Raw genomic sequence first — 7,283 nt, forward strand, 5'->3', positions numbered from 1 at the left:
AGCCCTAGGGGCTGTGAAAAGATTATGGGAAATGGAAACACAGAGAAACTCCCTCACTCCCATCTCAGCAAGCACTCAGCTTTCATCACCTTAATGTACAGGAATTCTACCTAAGACTATGCAGACTACTGAGTCTGTGGCTACAAAGAAAATTTAGAAAATCACCAAGTTAGCCTAACCTAATTCATAAATTTAACAAAGAATTACTCAAAAACAAAACAAAAGAATGGCACAATAGTAATATCTAAATAAATAACATAGTCTTTCTGTACACACAAAAAATTACTCAAAAAATTCTGGAAGCTTCTCGCTAGTTTATTAACTATGTACTTGTCGAGCAGCTCACTGTGCTTCCATGTGTGTCCTTCTTCCTTTAAAAAAAAAAAGAAGTATTCATTATAAAGTGTAGATAGATTGAAATTTAAATTAAAAGAACCTAAAACGTATTAAATGAAGATTCCCTGTCTGAGAATTCCAACCCATTCACCCCGGAGTGAGCACGGGTGTGTTTTGGTCTGTATCTCCCACTTGGTCTTTGTGCTTTTCTTGCATGAAAACACACATTCATATACAAACACCAAAACTTCAAGAAAAAAAGAATTATATACATGTGTTTCTTTCTCAATTGAATGAAAACATATTTCTGATGCTTCATTCCTTAGTACTCAGAGCACAGATATACACTATTAATTCAATCTCGTTTGTATTATTCAATATTTTGATTTTTCTAATATCCTTATATTTGTTCTTTCCTTTACCTAAAACATATTCCCTAAACTTTTAATCTAGTCAATGTTTAAAGAAATGTTTCCGTTTTTATGTTTCTTCCCCCAGAGAAACCACACCATCAATTTTATGGAGTTTTCTTTGTTTGCTTATTTATTTTGTTTGGAAGTCTCACTGTATAGCCCAGCTAGCCTCAGATTTATAGCAATCCTCCCTCAGCCTCCTAAGCTCTCGGATTACGGGTGTTGGCCACTTTGGCTAACTGCCATCAACTTAAGAAACAACACAAAACCTTAATAGAACACTTATCAACACAACACATTTTCCTCCCAACTGTTTAAAATATAACCAAATGCCTTTAGAATAGCTCTAAATTAGCTTCTTCACAAGAAATAAAGTAGGCCTACACAGTTTTAGGTTCTAAAAAACTTACATGTTGTTGTTGTTGTTGCTGCTGCTGCTGCTGCTGCTGCTGCTGCTGCTGCTGCTGTGTTGTGAAGAACTATCTGGCCACACTCATCAATTATTTAAAACATACCTACCTTTCAACACAACATCAAAGTAGATTATTATTTTATTATTATTATTATTATTATTATTATTATTATTATTATTACATTTCTTATTTACTTTGTGTGTGTGAGTAGGAAGGGTGTGAGGACAGCTAGCTCAAGGACTTGTTTTTCTCCCATTGTTTGGGTTCTGGGGGTCAAACTCATGTCATCAGGCTTGGTGGACAGCATCTTCCACTGAGCCAGCTGGAATGCCCCTAGGTGTCTTTTCTATGGGAACACTCACTCACACAAGTTCATTGCTTCATTCAACACATCCACTGACTATTCATACAGTCCAGTCATTCTAGAAGCTTCTTATCAAAGAATGTCTAGAAGAAATCTAGAAGAGCTTCTAAGGATCGGCTAGCCTACACAGGATTAATATTCATATGCCATTACAAGTTGTGATAAATAGAAATAAGAAAAGTAAGTTGTTTAAACACCAGGTTTTCTCTTCAAAGAACCATACAATGTCATTGTGTCTTTTATCATACTTCAGAGTCTTGAGTGAAATAATTCTGAAACGTACAGGTACCTACCTTTTTTTTTCCCTTCCTTTTTATCTTTCACTATACTTCAACAGACAAGCTACCTAAGTCAGATGAACCTTTGAAAGTGACAATATGCTCAGCTTACTTTAGTCTTTGCTCAAATGTTACTATGAAGATATTATTAAGGCATTTAGATATTTTATTTTATTGGTTCTTTTTACTTTTCTGAGTTCTTTTTTTCAAATAAGGATAAAACATAATCAGTTATACAAATATATAAATACTGCTCCTCAGATAAAACCACAAACACCAATTAAGCTAAACTTTCGACTGGTCATCAATTCCAACTCAGCATTAGTCCAAAATTACAGCTAATAATATGGTTTAGAAGATTTCAATTCAATATACAAAGGCATTCTGTGTGTCCATGCTTAATACATTTAAGTCTACACTGAAAATTTCAACAGTTAAAATGTCTTTCAGTGTATTGGAGGAGTAAGGACTATATAAAACATATGATGCATATCAATGGGTTAGTGGCAGAGAATAACTTGTAATAAGAATAGAAGTAAACCAAGCTGTGGACACACAGAAAGTCCAGACATGTCTGAGCATGTCTAGAACACAAGAGCAACTCAACCACCAAAGCTCTATTTATAAAAGACCAAAGACACTCTGGGAAAATTACTCATCTTCAGACAGAGACTTTCAAGTTAACAGTTAAACCCAGTAAACTGTAATGAGCCTCTGCCAGTGCAGAGGGGTGACCTGAGCTCTAGTAATAAGGTCAGCCGTAGATCAGTGCCTTGCTTGGTCATCATCAGAGAAGCTTCCTCCTGAAGCAGATGGGAACAGATACACAGACCCACAGCTAGACAATGTGTAGAGAGTGAGAGACCTTGTAACAGTCAGCCCTAATGGTATGGCCTCCATCAAAGCCCTCCTCTCAGGGTTCAGGGAGCCCTACAAAAGAGAAGGCAGACACAGTACAAGAGCCAGGAGGAATGGAGGACACCAAGAAGGCAGGCCCTCTAAATGAGCCCCCAGAGACTGAGGTAGAACGCACCCGTCTGCACCAGATGGGGTCTTAGAACTGAAAAGCGAAACAGACACATGTCCCTATTCCTAACCCTGAATTAATCTCTAATTGATAACCACTTGCAAGTGAAAACGCAGTTTCCAAGGGAGTCTCCCTGGGGAAACAAACTACTCTTAAGGGTTGGCTGCATGCCCACTAGTAGGTGGCCAGTAGAAAATGAACTCATCTGTGGAGGTTCCTTGTATCATTATGGGCTTTTCCTTTTTATCAATTCTATCACATTTTTTATTTTGTTGTATATATGTTTCCTCTCTTTTTCACGCTTTGCATATATGTTATGGCTTCCAGTTATGTCTGTATAGGGCTCCCCAGTGTGTGAATGGGTGGTCTCTGCATCTATACCTGTTTCTTGTGCCTTTCCTTGGGCTCTTTTCCTTCTGTTTGTTTTGTCCTATTCTGACCTGTTAGTTTTGTGTTATCTTATTAGATTATTTTATATTGTTATTAGCCCTTAGAAATCTGTTTGTTTTTGAATGAGAGAAAGAAAGGGGGTAGATCTGGATTGGGGGGATGGGCAAAGAACTGGAAGGTGTAGAAGGAGAGGAAACCATAATCATGATATATTATGTGAGAGAGAGAAAACTGTTCTCAATAGAAGGAAAAACAAACAAAAAGAAGGCTGAAGGAATCATAAATAAGGTCATACAAGAATATGGAGCATTCTCAAAGCACAGGTAAGAATTTCAGGGGCCAGAATGATCTTGGAGGAGTCAGATGAGGTAGTAACCAGGGCAATTCTGCCTTGTTTCTGTTGCCATCACTTAGGTACAGTCCAATTCTTATTCTGTACCTGGTATAACCAGAGAAACTGAGACAGTTAGCATAACATCCTAACTGAAAGGGACTAGCTTTCTCATGCCAATGTCTTTCTTAAATTTTGAGTTTCTTTTTTTTTTTTTAATTTGAGACAGACTTTTTCTGTGTAGCCTTGGCTGTCTTGGACTCACTTTGTAGACCAGGCTGGGCTAGAACCCACAGAGATCTGCTTGCCTCTGCTTCCCTGAGTGCTGGGATTACAGGCATGTGCTACCACGCCAGGCTTGAGTTTCAGTTTTTGAAGCAGATATTTTTTTCTATATGAATAATGACATGAACAGATAACCGCTGAAGAAAGATTATTTTGAAGTTTATCAACTAGTATAAGTCAGTAGCTTGAAACTAGTCAGCAGGAACAACACAGAATGAAAACCAAGGCCATGCTGGGTTCTGGAGACTATGGCAAAAGGATTAACTAGAAAAAGCATGGCAGAGCCACTGAGATGATGGATGGCAACGTACAGTGTGATAGGACTTGATATATATACCAAATATTTCAGCATTTATTGCATGTAAATTATACCTAAAACATTGAATTTTTGATAATGATATGAATTCTGAAGAATTAATGAAAAAGCACCAATCTAGGCAAAAACAATTTGCACAATAATCACATGAACAACTACAGTGTGAGGGCAGGCAGCAACCAGGAGGCTGAGGTAGGAGAACTGCATGGACCAAGGAACTTGGAGCTACTTCTGAGGTACATTTCAAAACTACAGTTTTAAAAACAAATTAAGATGCAGCATAGGTAAATAAAGGATATAAGAAAAGGGTAGAGATAGAATAAAATAGGCCAAGTGAAATGTTAATGAGAGGATCTAGGAGGAAAAGATCCGGGTGTACAAAGTTAAAAAAAAAAAAAAAGATTAGCTTATGTGAAAACTTAAAAAAAAAAAAAAAGATCGTGGAAGAAAAATAAATGTCTTAATACTAAGAAGGTTTGGAATCTAAAAGGACCAGAGCATGCTACATCTAGAGAATAGTTTATACTCCATTTAAAACTAAACTGAGGACCAGAATTATGGGGTCAGAATGTCAGCAAATCTCACTACAGCTGACTCTCATATCTACACAGTTTGTTATAATGATTCTTTCACCTCCAGGTCAGTCTTACTGAGGTTTCCAGCCCTTCTGTGGGTCACACAGTCAGCGTGTAAGCAGATACAGCTATTCACTATATAACTGCCAACTCCTAAACATCCCAGTTCTGTTCAGTCTTACATTGTTGGTAGAGCCTCCTCCATCCACACTCAGGTTTGGGATTCCGTGTACCAGTGATGGCCAGTGAGGAAAGAGCTACTTTCCACTCTAGTTCGAGGAAGCTCTTGTTTTATGGGCAGTGTTTCTGTTTTGGTTCCTGTTATCTCATCAGGTCCCTGCAGTCACTTTCCAACTTTGGTGCTTGGAGCACAATCTACTACATAAATAGATGATGACTGATATATCAGCATAACCCTAGGAAAGGCATCAAAAGAAGGCTAGAAAGGGTCTTAGATTTAGAAGGACCAGGACTAATAGAGTTGAGAGATTTAAGACTGCTTCTAAAGACTCTGAGAGCAAGCCAAATATTTATTCAATAAATATATCTGTCCCTACAACATCCTAGGTATTACATCAGGCACTAATAATTTGGTGGTAAAAAGTCTCTAACCTCATGGGCTTATGATGGTGAGAAAGGTGGTAAATGCACACTAAAAAAAAGCACACACAAAATATCAATGTATTCTAAACACTATTGAAAACAGGGTTCTTCAAGATATTAAGGAATCCCCTTTGGATGGGATGGACAGGAAACAGCACTCTGAAGAAGCACCATTTGAGCTGTGGCCATGCTAAGGAAAGCACAGGGAGAGAAGTGGGAGATGTGGACACTTCTGAGACACGGTGGTATTAACAGAAGGGAAATAAGTTGCTGGACTAGTATAAACCAGGAATGCAAATCCCAAAGTAAATGGCCGGAGACAACCTATTCCCACAGGCTGTCCCCTGACCTCCAAACAAATGCACATCATGACACACAAAAATAAGTAAATAGATGTATTTTTTAAAAAAGAATTGTCCTAGCGCTTTGGAGGCTGAGACAGAAGGATCTATGAATTGTAAGGCCAGCCTGAGCTTTACACAGAATTCAAGACCAGCTTAAGCAAAATAGTGAGAACTCACCTTTAAAAAATTGTTTCAGACTAGTTATTGTCTTACTTTTAAAAGGGGTGTGTGTGTGTGTGTGTGTGTGTGTGTGTGTGTGTGTGTGTGTGTGTGTGTGTGTGTGTATGCCTGTACATGCATTGTTACGGGGAAAAGCTAGAGGTCAGAATGCAACTTATAGAAGTCAGTCTTTCCACTATTCGGGTTTCAGGGATCAAATTCAGGTCAGGCTAAATGGAAAGTGTTTTTACCCACTAGACCATCTCATCTGCTCCTGTTTATTTTCTTAGCCAAAAATATATTCAGTTTTGAACACTTTTGTGTACTTAATCAAAAGCTAAGAAACTCCTTTAATATTACTGATTCAAATAAGAAACATTAAGATATGGTATTCTTAGTGAGATATTATGAAGATAAGAAGATAGAAATTGGGTTTCCGGTCCTCCCTTACCATTCCAGGCTGCGGTTCGGTCTGGTTGGTTGGTTGTGCCTCTCTGTTACAGTTATGGCTGCAGCTGTCGCTATGGAGACAGATGATGCTGGAAATTAACTTCGGTTTCAGATGGAGATGGAATTTGTGCAATGTTTAGCCAACCCAAATTGCCTTAATTTTCTTGCCCAAAGAGGTTACTTCAAAGACAAAGCTTTTGTTAATTATCTTAAGTACTTGCTTTACTGGAAAGAACCAGAATATGCCAAGTATCTAAAGTACCCTCAGTATTTACACGTGAGAGCTCCTCCAGTATGAACACTTCGGAAAAGAGCTGGTGAATGTTCAGTGTGCGAAGTTCATTGATGAACAGTAGATTCTACACTGGCAGCCCTATTCTCGGAAGTGGATGCATCTTCAGCAAGCCCTGGCAGAACAGCAGCAACAGAATAACACAGCAGGAAAATGAAGAGCTGGGGACAGACCAGACTCTTAGGACATGTCTATAATGTATTGCTGTTGTACCGTACAGAGATAAGACTCTTCCGCCTACCCTTATTGTGGTAGCACTCAGAACCATTAGTGTTATTTTTGGTTGGCAAACTTTTGAGTATTAATAGATTATTTCTGTTAAACCCAAAAAGAAGAAGAAGAAGAGGAAGAGGAAAAGGAAGAAAGAACTTGAAACAAAACTCTACAATGAAAAGTCCTTCTAGAACAAGGATAAAGAGGGGTAAAGCCATGTAAGTGGACATAGCAGACAACAAATCAAGCTGCTGCCACTATAGAAAAGCCACTCCGAGCTTGCAGAGCAAAATCTATGGAAACAAACACAATAAGCAGAACCCAGAGCCTTTTAGCTTGACCCCGGCTAGGGTCATGTGGGAAGAGGGCACTTCAATTGAGAAAATGCTTCCTCAGGTTGGCTTGTAGACAGGACTGCTGGGCATTTTACTGATTAATGATTAACATAGGAGGGTCCAGCCTATGATGGGTGGTACCACCCCAGACAGATGGTC

General features: G+C 38.6%; 1 pseudogene across 1 annotated transcript; it reads left to right on the top strand.

The window, feature by feature from the left end:
- The first annotated feature begins 6,231 nt into the window (after positions 1-6,231).
- On the top strand, positions 6,232-6,790 carry LOC311597590 (mediator of RNA polymerase II transcription subunit 31-like; annotated as a pseudogene). The gene has a single exon. The product of its transcript is annotated as a mediator of RNA polymerase II transcription subunit 31-like (transcript).
- Positions 6,791-7,283: the final 493 nt, after the last annotated feature.

The sequence above is a fragment of the Acomys minous genome (assembly GCF_964271855.1).
Source record: "Acomys minous genome assembly, chromosome: 1".
Taxonomy (NCBI): Eukaryota; Metazoa; Chordata; class Mammalia; order Rodentia; family Muridae; genus Acomys; species Acomys minous.